Source organism: Saccopteryx leptura, chromosome 3 (genome assembly GCF_036850995.1).
Source record: "Saccopteryx leptura isolate mSacLep1 chromosome 3, mSacLep1_pri_phased_curated, whole genome shotgun sequence".
NCBI lineage: Eukaryota > Metazoa > Chordata > Mammalia > Chiroptera > Emballonuridae > Saccopteryx > Saccopteryx leptura.
In genome coordinates, this window is record NC_089505.1 from 13,500,389 (window position 1) to 13,517,741 (window position 17,353).

A 17,353-nucleotide genomic window follows, 5' to 3' on the forward strand; every position below is an offset into this window, starting at 1 on the left:
TCTCATTGTTGGTCATCATTTCTGCCCTACATATAACCCAGCTGCCCATATTCTAGGCATACCACTGAGGACCAGAAGAAACAACTCCATATAGATAGTTTCCTCATACTTGTTGTTTAATGTGGAAGCTGTTTTGGGAGATGAAAGACTTGAGTTAAGAAGGAAATGCAGAAACAATTTCCCCAAAGAAAAAACATCCGCAGTGGAAAACAGAGGGTAAAGTATAATAGCTCCACTGTGTAATCCCACCTAGGAAACCCATGGAAGGCTGCTATCTGAACTCTAGAATACACACATTTTTTTCTTGTATTTTGTTGGTACCTCCAATTACAATTCCTTTTACATTTTCTAGAATTTATATCTTTCAATGTCTTATTCTCTATTCAATTCCTGTTTTTAATTTTAAAATGTTAATTTGAGGGTTTGAAGGAAATGTGATTTATAAATTGTATAAATATTCATATAATTCACCGTTTGGAAGACTGTGTGACATTACTTTCAGATGACTAAATAATTGCCATCATAAAAGGCTTCAAAGAGCAAACCCCACAGAAATAAAGTTCTTGTATGAAATACTGTCTCAAACAACACAACCTTAGTTAAGCCCCGTGTTCAGAATGGCAGGTTGTTAGTAGTTACATTAAATAAAATTATAGCAAACCATTCTTGACATAAGATTTATAATTGTTTGTCTTTGGGACTTTCATAAAGAGGAAGAATAGCATTTATTGGCTCCTGAAAGATGAGAGATTATATAACAGAATCATTTTATTCTAAGATGTACATTTCAAGGGCAATCAAGAAGAAATTGTTTTACTTCAGTTATTGTCATAATTATATTTTAAAAGATTTAAAGCTTCTTTCAGAAGTTCTTCATTTTCTGATGGCTAGACAAAATCTAAAGCAGCATGCTTTTCTCACTAGAAAACTCCTTTGTCATTTTTTAAAAAAATATTGATTTTTAAGGATTTCAGTGCAGGGGTCTTGTCTCTTACTCAGGGTTTGTTCTGAATCCACCCCTTCTTTCTTTTGACAAGTAACACTAAGGCTCCGCTTGAAGATCAATAGCCTGGATTAAAGTTTCATTCATCCCTCTTTAAAAAGATCCCTATGACAGTACTCTGTTCTCCATGCATAAACTAGATTGCTCACATCTCCATGTCCTCTGTGTCCTGTGACCTCTTTTTTCTCTGAATGTTCATGGTGTGACTCCTGCTTCTGACTTTCACTCTGATGTGTGAATTACTAGGTCCTTCCAATCAGGGCAGGGTTTTTTGTTTTTGTTTTTGGTGTCACAAATGTCTCGGTCTTCTCCTGGCCCATCTCTTCAGATGAGTTTAAGGATCACTTAATATTGAATCCTTGATCTACATCTCTAGACATCACTTTTCTTTTATACATTTCAAATATATATATATATTTTCACCCTGACAGGGTTTGCAGTCATTTTAATGTTGAACCAAAGTAAAGGCATTTCTTCTACATGTGTGAATTCATAATGCATTCCATTCTGTGGCTTTGAACAAGTTAATTAAACTTTTTTCTTAAATTCCTCATCTCCAGTTGTTTAAGTTGAGGAAACATAATATAAGTCTTTGGAATCTGGCCATTATTAAAGATTCATTCACAAATTTCTTTCTCAGATTCATCTGACCCCAATCTTCCATCCTTTGCTTTTCTATAAGTTATCTGGGGAAATGGATAGAATTAGGATGAAGAACAGATAGAGAGGAGAAATTTGTGCTGTCTACATTTTTCCCTTGACTAAGACTTTCAGTTTGTTTTTATTATACCTCATTTTAAAGCAGAATATATAACACAATTAAAGCAGAACCCTGATTTGAAGCTGGAAGACTTCATTTTGACTAGAGCTGTCATAAACAGCTTCATGCATATGAATATAGTCTATTCTGTTAAACAGTTTTTTCCAGCTTGTATGTGATAAGAAGTAAGGAAAAATGGAGATATGGATAGAATGTGCTCAAAGAATTTGAAGTAATGTGTGCAGGTAAAATACTTATCTCAATTTTCTTGGAACAAACGATTGCTAAACAGCCAAGGAAACTTTAAGAGATAAAATGGCTTTTTATTTCACATATTAAATTGGAAACTCATTGACATTTATTTATTCACTTTTTAAAAACCATTTGTTAAATAATTACTATGTTTCAGGAAGATAGAGCATCTGTAACTGACAAGTTCAAATTAAAGAGGAACATTTATTAAATATTTTATTATTAGGCTAATATTATGAACTGCTATATGAAATGTTAGGTTTTCACTATGTGCTCTATATTTCTTGACATAAAAGAATATCACAGGCCAGAAAAATAGCAGGATGGAAACTAGGAGTTTCCTCCTTAAGGTAGTAGATACATACAAAGATTAAAAATCATACATTTGCCTAAGGGAGGATCTGAACACACGTTCAGTTTATGATCTGAAAAGGAGAAATTCAGTAGTAATCAGGAGACCAATAGGGAGAACCAAAAGAAACTTATTTTGGAAAACAGAAGAAGTTTTAAAAATAAAAGTTGGTATTCTCAATCCTAAAAAAGGAAAATAAAGGTGAAAAATAAAATGTTGGAAAAATATAGTGAGAAAAAGAAAACACAAATGAATAATTAAAAAGAGAATATACAACTGTGGATGAAAACGTGTTAAAACTTTCTTAGAGAAAATTGATTCAATGATGTAATAACATATACAAGAAATCAATTCAGAATTTAGATTAAAATATGACTAATGAAGAGATAGCAAATAACGAGAATAAAATTTCAACATAATGTATTTGAGTTTTCTTAAGAAAAAAGCTGAAGTAATGACTTAGAAATAATAATTGAAGAAATATTAGAAGAATGTTTTCCTGAGATGATGAAAAATCAGGAACTCTGTAATGAAAGAACGTACCTAGAAATGAAAAAATATCCAAAACTTCTAATGCAAATCGCAGCTAACAGCTCTCGCTTCACAACATCCAGCGCCCAATCTCAGTGGGCGTACAGCAGCAAGAAATAATTTCTTAACCCTCTGCAAATTCACTGGTGCAGCTTCATGATCACAACCAGGGCCACTCACATGTCTGGGGCAGAGCTGGCAGGTGGCTAATCTCGGGTGTGGGAGCGCTAGGCAGGGTGAATCTGCTTCCGGTCTCAGGCTTGGCCATCGCTGGTCTGCTCCACAACTTCTGAGACCCAGGCGGAAGGCCAGCTGCTCCTGGGACTGCCAGTCTCATGGCAACAGCAAAGACACAACGCCCACATCCAAACAGACAAGCACACGTAAAAACCCGACTTGCATCATGAATCTTAACCTTCTAGCCACCAAAGTAAATCAAGTGGCTTGGCTCCTTCAAGAAAATTTTGTAAGCAAATCAGTTTTATCTAGTGAAGCCCAAAAGAATTGCCGTTTCTGATAGAAGCTCTAAGTTTTAAAAAGTCATCACTGTTCCTGACCTGTGGTGGCGCAGTGGATAAAGCATCGACCTGGAAATGCTGAGGTCATTGGTTCGAAACCCTGGGCTTGCCTGGTCAAGGCACATATGGGAGTTGATACTTCCAGCTCCTCCCCCCACTTCTCTCTCTCTCTCTGTCTCTCCCTCTCCTCTCTAAAATGAATTTTTTAAAAAAATCATCACTTGCAACAAGAAGAGAATAACTATGTTCTGCATTCATGTAGTCATGCTTTTATTGACTATCAAGTTAATTTTAAGTATTTCCTATATAATTCTATTTATAAATTAATTGTAATCTATAAATTGCATCCAAAAGATTCAACTTGAATTTTGTCTTCATTGAACAAAAGGAAAAAGACTTTAGATCCACTGACTTTTTAACTCTAATAACATATTATTTCTTCTTTTCTGAATGAATCATTTATTTCTAAATATAAAGTATGCAGTTCTACTTTGGTGAGATTTCAAATTATATCACCTCTATGATTCATCACTCATCTCTAGAAGAAGATAGGCAATTTTTGTTAAATTACTCCCAAAGTAACAGGCCTAAAGGCTTCTTTTCTGGTTTTCATAAAATCTAGAGAGCTGACCTGCTAATGAAATACCATTTATATAACAATCCCTGGGTCTCTTAAGAGCATTTCCAATAAATGAAATTCAACAGCATTAAAAAATGAAATGTGCTATGGGAAGAAAGCGTGTTAAAGACCCCAAATGTGTGTGACTGTGCATGTGTGCTTGTGTGTGTGTTGCATTTGCTTACAATAATTATTGGGGACAGATAATTTTGCATACTTTATAAAATAATAACATAAGAAACATGGGTCAGATGAAGAAACGTAGGAAAATATACACTGTATACTGCTCATGGAACTTGAACTGGTGCAGCCATTCTGAAGAGAAATCTGACAAAAAGGAAAAGATAGAAACAAAAGTGAGCTTGCATGATTCTCTTGATTTTTATATTTATTTGGTTTATCTACAGAATTCAGGAGCACAGAGTTAAATCAATAATTCTATTCTTTAATAGAATATAGATATTTGGGTAGCCTACCTAAATATATTGATGTAATAAAATATAAATTAGTAACACTAGTATATTATATACCATTATAATCATTTTGATAATCCCGATTCTTATTTTCTTTTTGTATTTTATTTTTAATCTAATTTAATTATTCTGTTTACTCTTCCTCTGATCACACATTCCTTTCCACTCCTTTTGTACTTCCTAATGTTTTGTGTGTACATTGGTCATGGTGTATATTATTATATTATACAATACATATTTACAAAATGTGTAACAAACTTTTTATGTATTTCTTTTAAGTTACTTTAAGCAATATTGAGGTATTGGTAATTTTTAGCATTTTAAACCCAATGTTGTATTTGTAATCCACATTAGTCTTTCTTTGAAGCATGCTCTGTGTTCCAGTTACCTTACCCCTACTGGTAGGTTATGACTTAAATTTTGTCTCTCCTCAAGAGAAAGAAGATGTGTTGGAGTGCTAACCACCATGGTCTCAGGATATGATTTCATTTGGAATTAGAGTTGTTGCAGATTTAACGAAGTTTAGAGGAGATCATTAGGGTGGGATCTAATTCAATATTCCTGGATCTCTTATAAAGAAATGGGGTAGAAATTTGGGCACAGAGACAGGTATGTACAAGGGAAGACACTATGTGAAGGAATAGATTGGAGTGATGCTCCTGCAAAGACAAGGAATGTCACAGATTACCTTCACCTGTCCTACTGACACCTTGATTTCAGACTTCTGCTTCTAGAACTATGATACAATACATATCTATGCATTGAGCCACTCAATTTGTGGTGCTTTGTTACAATAGCCCATGCACATTATTAATGCTGAAAGCCATTTTTTTATATATATATATTTCTGAAGCTGGAAACGGAGACACAGTCAGACAGACTCCCACATGCGCCCGACCGGGATCCACCCGGCATGCCCACCAGGGAGCGATGCTCTGCCCACCTGAGGGGTTTCTCTGTTGCAACCAGGGCCATTCTAGTGCCTGAGGCAGAGGCCATGGAGCCATCCTCAGTGCCCAGGCCAACTTTGCTCCAATGGAGCCTTGGCTGTGGGAGGGGAAGAGAGAGACAGAGAGGAAGGAGAAGGGCAGGGGTGGAGAAGCAGATGGATACTTCTTCTGTATGCCCTGGCCAGGAATCAAACCTGGGACTCCTGCACGTCAGGCTGATGCTCTACCACTGAGCCAACCGGCCAGGGCCAATACTGGAAGCCATTTAGATTGACTACTGAGCCTACTGTGATGAATAATGTTCTGATACATATATGTGTGTGTGTTCCACTAGGAATGTATGATAGTTTTCCTGAGTTTTATGTGATAGACTAGGAGAGCTGTGGCATATGGTGCATGCACAATTAATTTCATTAAATACTGTTAGATTTGTCTCCATAATTGCTCTACCAGGTTCTGCGTTCACCACAGTGCAGTAATAGTGTTCATTGCTCAGCTTCCTAAGCATTTTTAGACCTGTCAGACTTTTATCATGCACTCCTAATCTGCACTGCATTTCTCCCTTTCTGGGAATTTCCTATTCATAACATTGAGTCTTTCTAATTGAAGAGTAGGATGATTCCTTTCTTTAAATATTCAGAAACTGAATTGTAAGTACTTTCTCCCTGTCTTTTGCTCATTTAAATTTTTTATGTTGGCTTTGATGAGAGAAAAATTTTTATGAATAATTTTCTTTAAAAATGCATTAATTTCTTTTCTTTCATAGCTTGTGCATAAAAAATGTAGAGTTAAAAAATTTCTTTCTACCCTGATAACTGAGAGCTGGGCTCCCAAGTTTGTTTCAGAATTTTTAGGATTTGCTTTACATAGTAAGGTCTTTCATTCACATGGAACTGATTTTTCTGGGTGGCGTGAGGTCACATCAACATGTGTTTCCCCTTGTTTCAGAAATGTGTACTGTGTGATGCCTTCTCACTGGTATGCATGGCCAACATCATGCATCATACTTCCATGTATTCTTGTTTCTATTTCTAGGCTCTTGATTCTGTTCCATCCATGGTTTTCTATTCATGAACCAATGTCACATAGTCTTAAGTACATTAGATATACAATAGTGAACAGTTAAACAAACTTTTAGCATTCTGTATAAATTTAAAAAGCAATATAAGAGCCACAAAAATATCTATAGACTTATAATTAGAATTGTAATGAAATGTAGACCTATTTCTGAAGAACTGAGATAATTGAATAACCATAAAATTTATTGTCCAAACAAGGACATGTTGAAGAATCACCAAAAATTTTACTATTGCACAAAAATTTTTATATGGATTTTGAAAATACTTTTAAAAAATTATTTGAAACATAAAACCTTTTCTAAACATACAAATAACATATCATTTACTAATCACTTAATAACCATTTTATATTGATAATTTGAACATTAAATATAATGTAAACAAATTATTTTGGTGATATATATACATATAGTCTATGCATGCATTTTAGTGTTTGTGTTAATGTTCTGCAGTTGAATTTAATTGAAATGGTCATGTGGGCAAAAGAAAGAATCATTCATAATGCATAATCTATCCTATCATTTAAAAATATTTTTGATACATACAGCAACTTTTTTTCTTTAATAAAATTAATACCTATTCCAAATATGGAATAATTACAAAGCCTGCAGCTTTTGTTGCTTGTATATATAAAAAACTGTTCTCTCAAAATAAGCTATGATATCAGCTTAGGGATGAAATCTGTATTATTCAGCATTGTCCAGGGACACAGAACCTATAGAGTTTCCACACAATATACTGTCCTTTCCTCATGTCCAGATATGACCCATGTTATGGCAATGTTTAAAATAAAACAAGAAAATGCCCCACCTCTACCCTCCTATATACCTAATAAGAGCATATACAGTGATAGCAACTCAAAATCAAAGGGAAGCAATGGAAACACACAATAGTCTCAGAACACAGCGATTTGGAAATCCTCTGGCAAGTCTTCTGAAGTTTCCCCACCTTAAGGGAGGCCAAGTTTACTGTTCTATTGCAATTCTTTGAAAAAAAATAAGATTCCATGTCCACTGTTTTCTCAGGAGACCTCATGCCCACTGACACAATAATACATTAATTTGAAAAGACCTGCAATTAAAGTCTAGAAGGAACAGAATGAAAAAGCAAGGCAGCATTCCTGTCTCTAAGAACAACAAATTAGAGGTAAAGAGGTGATATCTGCAGAGAAAATTAGTTCTGAATAACTTAGTTTCTTTTGTCCCCTAATGTCTCCTTAAAGAGTAGTTGTTAAATTAGTGCATCCTGTTTAGATATTATTGAATGTTCATGGTTAATAGATTCTGCTCATTGGAACTATACCTACAGAACATGTAGACAATTCTTTTAACTTAAATATAGTTTCTAAAAGTGAAACTTACAGCATACAAGCTCCAGAACTACTTGGGAGATGTTAGGATTGTATATAATTTCCAGGTCTTTCAAATACTACAGAAAGCTGACCAAATGCCCTCACCACACATAAGAACTGAGCTAGAGGAGCCATCATAGCAGAACGAGCAGAAGGAATTTGCACTTGGCAGTTTAAAGACCATTGTAAAAATGCCACATCATTTGAAAAATACACAGTAGGGCAAAGCCATCTACTTCTCGTTCAATCTGAAATGCTTGTGGACTTGGGACAGCCCACTATTATGGTCCTTGACTTTATTTGAATGTTTCTCTCAAACTGAAGTCTAGGCTTTTTAAAAATGTTGATATTTAAAATTCTGGGGGTGGGTCGGGGGGAGTGCTCCAATCTAACAATGTCCTAAATAACCTTGAACAAAATAATATTGTCTCCTTAGACTTTCTAAAATAACGTTTTCTTTCCCCCTATGAATCACTTACTTCTGTACTTGACAGAGACTAAATGTCTGCTTCCCACTTTGGGACTGATATTTGAATTCCCTAGTCACGTCAAGCCTGTGAATTGTTTCAGACATACTTCCCCGTCCTTGTTTTATTTTCTTTCAGAGGGAATGACTCACACAGAGTAGCTGATAACGGTTCATTGCCCAATATTTGCAGAGCTCTGTATCTCAAAAGAAGGCAGAGTACTTGGCAAAGAGTACTATGCAAATAACTGCCTCTTCTCTGAAAAATATTACCTTGTGGACTCCGGGAAATCGCCACCCATCACACCGGGATGAAAAAGCAGAGCCTCCTTGTCTTTTCACAGGTGGGGCTGAAACATGACATTTAAAACCCAGACGTTTCTGAGAGTGGAAATTTAAAATTCATGTCGAATTTTCCAAGTGCTATATGTAATAAGTGGCCATGCATACTTGCTTTACTAGTTCACTTTGTGGCTCAAAAATTTAGCTGTTCTCAGAATTCACTCTCTGATGGTTAGTCTCTGAGTTGAAATTCACCTTTTCTGTATCACGCAAATATTTATGTAAAAGACAAAAATATATAAACAAGAATTTCAGAAAAAGTAGTGTTGATGAAGATATTTTCTTTTCTGAGAAAAAAATTAAAATGTCACAAAGTGGCATTGTCTGGGTAGCTGAGTTGGTTAGAGCAGCATCCCATATGCCAAGGGTGCAGGATGGATCCCGGTCAGGGTGCATACAAGGACCGACCAATGAACGCATAAATACGTGGAACAACAAATCAATGTTCCTCCCTTTCTCTCTCTCTCTAAAATCAATCAATTAATAAAAAAATTTTAAATAAAATTAAGCTCATAATAATATAGATATAGTATCTTAAAACAAGTATTTAAGAAACAATGGCTGATCTGATCAGGCAGTGGTGCAATGGATAGAGCGTCAGACTGGGACACAGAGGACCCAGGTTGGAAACCCTGAGGTCGCTGGCTTGAGCGCAGGCTCATCTGGCTTAAGCACTGGCTCACCAGCTTGTGGGTGGGATCATAGACATGATCCCATGGTCGCTGGCTTGAACCCAAAGGTCTCTGGCTTGAGTCCAAGGTCACTGGCTTGAGCAAGGGGTCACTTGCTCTGCTGTAGCCCCCTAGTAAAGGCACATATGAGAAGGCAATCAATGAACAACTAAAGGGCCACAACAAAGAATTGATGCTTCTCATCTCTCTCCCTTCCTGTCTGTCCCTATCTGTCCCTCTCTCTCTCTCCATCTTTGTCAAAAAAAAAAAGAAAGAAACAATGAAACAATGACTGCCAGGTCCAAAGATTAGGAAAACAAAAGTTTACAACTTTTTAAATTAAAAAATTGCTTGCATTTTATTAGTCTCCATGAGAAGAAACTAATGCTTTATGCTGTGAGACCACAGCTTACTCTCCTGTGAGTTACCCCTCTCCCTCCATAAAGAAACACGAGCTCCTACTTTTGGAGTATGAAGTGAATTTTTCACCAGATGGGATTATAACATGAAAAGTCATCTAGCTTTGTCTATTTTTCTCTTCTCTTTCCCATGGTTAGAAGAGCCTGACATTTTTCTCACTACACAGTCTGTTAAATTAGCCATGGCTTTATTTTGTGCTTTTGTGCAAGTCCAGACAAAATGAACTACCTAGATCTTCCCAAGTAATTTTAAGAAAATATCTTTTAATTCCTAATTACCTTAGATGGCCTGAAATATCTGTTTAATCTCTCCTCTTCTGCCACCATCATTGTCTAATCTAGCTTTTCTGAGATACTCTTGGCTGGATGATCCTTTTTAAAAATGACTGTCATTGCTGCTATCTGCCTCTTTTAAGGACATCCTTATATTTAGAGTTGGAATCCATAACATTTTTCGAAGACTAGATAGAACTTGTGTGATGATTATGGGTCAGTCCTGAGCTCCACCCGGCTGGCTGGCTTCTTTCTGGTCCTAAAATAAACCATTCTCTCTCACCAAAAGACACATTCCATAAGGTCCACTCTCGTTTAAACTTATGGAAATGTATTCTACTTTTAAAGTTTATTTTTAACACGATACCAGGTCCTTGGGAATGTCTTCTCTGACCATCCACCCAACATTATCTGCCTTCTCCAAGTACAAAACAATAATCATAATCATTATAATACTTACCTAATACCAAAAACCTCTCCTAAATAGCACCTAACTGAATTGTAACTTTATCTATAAAGTCAGTTCTTGTTATCTGTGGTAGTTACTATCCATAAAGTTGCCATGAGCACTAAATTAGTGAATAATAAACCATTGCTTCTAAAAATAAATACAGGGTTAGGTCTTTTGTGAACCACTAGGGACATTTTTTTAAACCTGAACAATACATAGCCTTATTATGTGTGTGTTTCTCTTTAAAGGTACCTTATTTAATATATATTACTGATTCATTAACACTGAACTTTCAGCCAAAAGTACTGTAACCCATGCCTAAACAATGTTTATCTGACATGCATTTTCCCTAGAAGACGCCTCACAACCTTTTCCATGCTTAGGGACACTAAACAGCACTTCAGCACCATGCCTGAGTTTAATATTAACAGGCGAAGAATTTTCTTCTGGGTGTATGGGTTGGTAATCACTATCAAAGCAGAAATACTCTGGCCTTCTGAATCAAAGCCACTTTTCAACCAAAGCTTCAGAATCAATTAAGTTAAACTCAAAAGCAACAAAAAATTATTAAACATTTTGTTACAGTGACAACATAAAAAATTATTAAAAGTATGTTGGTAGAAACACTAGGAATAAATATAGAAAATTTTCTCACATTTCCTTTTTTTAATTCAGTCACAGGAATAAATATTTTCTACTCTTATTGATATTTATATAACTTACATATCCAGTTTCCACTCACAATTTTTAGGATTAGGTATAAGGCAATCAGGAATTAGATGGAGATAAAAATACTGTTTAAAAAATAAACACCAGCAGATGTGTCTTTGAGGAAGGATGCAGTTTGCTGTGACAAGGGTAATAAATTCTCTGAGCAATAAGAGGAAATTGATCTGATGGTTTCTACTTTTCTACTAAGTTAAAGTCCTATAGGAGGCATTATATTAAATAAATTGAACAGGAAATCAACTCAAAGTAGCTTTCTAAAGGTATTATAATTTCCATTGTCAGTATAATTTTGTGAACTTTATTAACAAAGAATGAGAAACTTATTTATATTGTAAATTGTTCTATAGCTGAAGATTACTTTACTAGCAATAATTGTGGGCAGGATACAGGTTTTTCTTGTTTGTTTGCTTACTTGCTTCCTTATTATAACCATCTATTGAAAGATATACTGAGGCCTTGGCCTCTTGGCTCAGTAGTAGAGTGTCAGCCCGTTGTGTGGATGTCCCGTGTTCAATCCCCGGTCAGAGCACACAGGAGAAGTGACCATCTGTTCTCCACCTATCCCTGCTCTTGCCTCTCTCTCTCCCTCCCTCTTCTTCCTGCAACCATGGCTTAATTGGAGCGAGTTGGCCCTGGGCACTGAGGATGGCTCCATAGCTTCTGCCTCAGACACTAAAAAGAAAAAAAAAAAGTTCTGGTTGGGATGGAGCAAGGATCCCAGATGGGCAGAACATTGCCCCCTAGTGGTCTTGCTGGGAGGATCCCGGTCAGGGCCATGTGGAGTCTGTCTCTGCCTCCTCTCCTTTCACTGAATCAAAAAAAGAGAAAGTCATACTGAATCTAGGTACGTCTCTTTGAACAGAGTATGTGAAACAAAATCCTTCGTTTTCTCCCAGCCGTTGAAGTGGAATTTTGTTGTCATTATCATCACTTGTTTCCCTCCTTGTTTCTTCAATATCACACCATAAACTGGCAGGTCTTGCCAGTATAGTGTTACTTTCTCTGGATTTAAGAAATAATATTATAATTATTCTTCTCCCAATTTCTGCCAATATGCTACTTGTTTCTAATTTAAAAGGAATCAAGCATTGGTGTTGTTTCTAAAAACTAATTGCCAAACCCAGGTCACATAGTTTTCTTCTATATGTTAGACAGTTGATAGTGTTAAAATTTATTTTTAGATCTATAATACATTTTGAGTTAATTTTTGTACATGATGTGAGGTATGTGTCGAGACTTTGTTCTGTTTTGTTTATAGGTATCTGTTAAAAGCATCACTTGAAAAATTATCCTGTGTCCATTAAATTGCATTTACTTCTTTGTCAAAAATCAGTTGACTACATTTATGAGTCTATTTCTGATCTCTCGATACATTCATTTATTCATTCTGATTTCTCCAATTACCACACTGTCTCAATTAGTGCTTTCTTTATAAGTGCCTAAATCAGGAAATGTGAGTTCTGCTTGAATGCTGAAATCATATGAGTTCAGAATTATTTTGGCTATTTATTTCTTTTTCTTTTTCAGTGTGTTTTATAATCACCAGGTCAATATTTACAAAAAAAAAGATTGCTTGGATTTTGATTGAGTTTTCTTTAATTTTAAAGACCAAATTGGGGTAAAATTATATATATTAATAACATAAGACCACTATATTCATCTATCTATACTTTATTTAATTTCTTTCATCAGTATATTATAGTTTTATACATACAGATTTTGCATATAATTTGTTTAATTCGTAGTCAACTACTTTATTTTTTGTGTTATTATAAATGATATTGACTTTAAAAGTTTAGATTTCAATTGTTCATTGCTAATATATAAGAATATAATAAGTGATGCTTTAATATTGACTGTGTATACTGAGACCCTGCTAAATTCATTGTTAATTCTGAGATTTTTTTTATATTCTTGAGTTTACTGCATATGTGAATATGTTATCTGTGAATACAGATAGCTTTGTTTATCTTTTTATTCTCTATATCTTTAATGCATTTTTCTTGCCTTATTGCATTAGCTGGATTTCCAATGAAATTTTGAATAGGAAAGATGAGAGACAACACCTTTTGCCTTGTTCCACATCTTAGTCAGAAAGCACCCATTTTCTTATCATAAAGTATGATGCTAGCTATAGATATTTTATAGTCTTATTCTGTTAGGTTACAAGGTAGGTCAGAAACTTATCTCAGGTAGGGATGTTTTGAAGTCTACTCTCTCCAAAATTAATGTACCTACTCCATACTTTTATTAGTTACTAAGTATATGGTATATCTTTCTCCATTCTTTTTCTTCAAATATGTCTAAATCCGTATTTTCATTTGGGTTCTTATAGGCAGCATGCAGGTGAATCCTGTTTTTATATTTGATCTGATGATCTGTCTTTAACTGGTGTGCTTGAACAGTCTGCACTAAAATGTTTACAGATAAAGTTGAATTAAAATCTACCATCTGACTATTTTCTTCTCTTTTGTTATTGTTGCTTTGATTTTCCAGGGTTTTTTTTTTAAAGATACATTATCACTTTGTGTTATTATAGATGTTGAGCTTTAAATTTTTGTTTGCTTGTTATTTCAGTTGCCCTGTTTCTAAATAAAGTTTATTTAGGGTGATTTTAAATTACACTGCTGCCATCTGAGCCAGTATATTTCAATATGAGAGGAGTTCTATTTATGAATCAAACTAATAAGAAAAATATACATGATTTATTATTATTACTGAATCATTATTAGTTATTTTATTCTAACTATTGTTATGACTTCTTCATCAGCTGGTCTTTTGTAAAAATCTAAGGTGCTTTTCTCATTTTTTCTATTCAAAATCTAACACCCACAAAATATGGTTTTTAATTTTGAAGAAAAAGAACATTTATAGAACCCATGAAAAAATAAAGTAAAGTACAGGCCTTTGAGCTAGATAGACAACTGCATTCACATTTTGTTAGGTTAAATTGTTAGTAGTGTGATCTTTTGCCAATTATGTACTCTAGTTTTGTGTCTTCCTTTTCTCATCTGTAAAATAGGGTGGTAATATTAGTACCATAGAGTTTTGTGAGTATCAAATCAGTCTTTTAATGTAGCTCTTATAAAAGACCCAATATATCTTTGTAAGACAAACTTTGATCATTTCTGTCATCCTCATATTAATCTCATGAGACAATTTTGCAATTAATATGATTTCTAAATAAGAATACATAGATTCAGAGTCTACTCAATATTCCTGAGGTTGAACAGCTTTTGGTGCCAGAGATATCGCATTGATTCAAACTGCAAAGAAGAATACTTTATATGTTTCAATGAAGATTTTTGGTGTTAAAAAAATGCTGTCACATCATTTGCTATTATTAATACTTTCACTGGAAAACATTTTTATTTCATAGATAATAAAATTGAGTGAGTCACTGGAAGAAAAAAGAAGAAATTCTGAGTTCCTGGTTTAATTTTAAACTTTATATTTATGTAGCACAGAACTTCCTTTGTTGCCTATAATGGGATGTTTATGGTGAAAAAGGGTATTATTAAAATGCATGTAAGCTCGAGCATCTTAATTCTTGTGAATTACCGATGTCACTAAAAAAATTTATGATTGCTTCATGAGTAATAACTATAACAATTACTTTGAATCTCCATTATTCATGTTTTGAAAGTGTCTCATGGAATTTCATTATATAAATCTTTTTTAAAAGATAAGAAAAAGTTAAACTTAACCTTTACATTTAAATCTAGTGAAGCATCATTTTATTAGCATATTAAATACAAAATTTCCATTGCAAATGTGTCCTTTAATTTTGGAAAATGTAATGGGAGCAGAGATCTTTGAAGAAAAATCAATTTTTCTGTTATGGTTTTATTATTTACATTTAAGACTATTTAAACTGTATAAAAAACACAAAAGTGTAATTTGGTCCCTACTTCCTCCAATCTTCAACTAAAGTTTAAAAAACTTTATTCCTAGGTGGCTTTATTCTTCTATGTTCAGAAACTTTTCTACTTTTCATTCTTCTCAAGTTTCTGACTAATCATTTTCCAGTGCACTCACAAATATTCATACAAAAAAATAGTACATTTGGTTTCTACTTATGCCAGATGTACTTCCTGGAACTAGGACGCTGCACAGAAACACACAAATAAAGTCCCACCATCGTGAATCTTTATCCTAGGAGGTGGGGTGCAGAGTAACATGCAACCTACTCTCTTCATTGTTGGTCCAATCTGTGTCCCGTCACTTTGAAACCCCTTCCCTCTACTGGATACTTTCTACCAGGACACCAGTCAACTTAAGATCTCTCCCATCTCATCCCCTCTTTTCACATCTTTGTGTGTGTGTGTGTGTCTGAGAGACACACAAATACACTCACTATATCCACCTTTTCACCTCGCATTGGCTCTTCAACCTACCATAAATATGGCTTTTAGTCTCTACGATGTTCCTGGGATTAAAATGTTCTAAGTCAGTAATTGTATATGAATTGGAAAATCTAAAAGAGACTTAAATTTTTTAATTTATTTATTATTTGTTCCCTTAATAGCATTTGATATAGTTGATTATTCCTTCTTTCTCAAGCACAATCCTGGCTTGGTTTCCATAACACCACACACTCCTAGATTTATCCTCTGTCTCTGGTTATTTTTATTTAGTATCTGTGCTGGCTGTTTCTTTCAACCTGAATGTCTTTCAGGCATTCAACAACAACTACAGCAGGTTGTATAAAAATAATTTATTCTTGTTCCCGTCCTCTAGTATTTTTCTCTGTCACTTAATGGCATAACTATCATATTGTCCAAACCCAAAATTAAGGAGTCACAGTTACACTCTTTTCTCTTGAAAAGTATTTACAATCAACTACAAAGTCCTATCAGTTTTTATACCTAATTGTTTATCAATCCTATCCTCTGCTGCCCAGCTTCACTGCTGGAATCATAGTAAAAGCCCGTAGGACCTTTGATCTGTAGTAGTTAATGGTCATTTAAAAATATTAACATTTCACTGCTTATCAGCTCAGTTTCCTCAGGTGATATGGTACTTAAAGTCCTCATTCTAACTCTACTGAGCATCTTCACATAAGTAACCAAGAGCCAGAGAAAGCTTTAGTAAGCTGAGGAAGGAGCATGGAGCAAATCGAGACTGTACAGACAGGAGCAAGTCCTTGAAGCGCCTTCTGTATGCACAACTTGCTGAGGCAGACTGCCATGTAAAAAAAAAAAAAAATCACAACACTAGGGAAAAAATAATTAATTCCAGAAAGTAACTCAAAGCTACTGTACGGTGTTTTAGAAGAGGAAAACATTACTTCCCCTTGAAATAATTCAAGAAAGTCATGGAAGTAGAAGGGAAATGGCATATGAGCAAATCTAAGAGCACACTCAGCAAAGGAAATAGCACCAACAGAACAGAGAAAAAGATCCTGAGGGTTATTGGGGGAAAAGGGGTGATGTAGTTTAGGTAAAATAATGTTCGATTGGCATAATGGGGAATAGAGTTTGAAAGAAAATTCATAATAGTAAGTGCTTCTAGGACCAGAAAAATGCTTTTTAAAAAATAATTTATTAAATTTATTATGGTGACATTAATAAAATTATATAGGTTTCAAGTGTACAATTCTACGATATATTATCTGTCTATTGCATTATGTGCCTATCACCCAAAGTCAGATCTTAAAGTGATAAAATATAAACTCTTATTAAATTGTGAAAAAGGTAGAATAACATATAATAAATAGATCCTAAAGCAAATAAAAATAGTATGAGGATATGTAGGCAGTAAATGGTTTATAAATTGTGATGGAATAAAAAAGTAGTCAATAATCTAATAGAAGAGGGAAACAAAACAAAACCAAAAATAAAAAATAAACCAGAGGATACCAGCAAAAATAAAAAACAACATAAGTCCAACCGAATCAACAATAACACCAATTAAAATACAGACAATTTTAGGCCTGACCTGTGCTGGCGCAGTGGATAAAGGGTTGACCTAGAACACTGAGGTTGCCGAAACCCTGGGCTTGCCCAGTCAAGTCACAAATACAAGCAATCAATGAACAACTAAAGTGAAGCAACTACGACTTGATACTTCTCACTCCTCCCCACCTCTCTCTGTAAAATCAATAAATAAAGT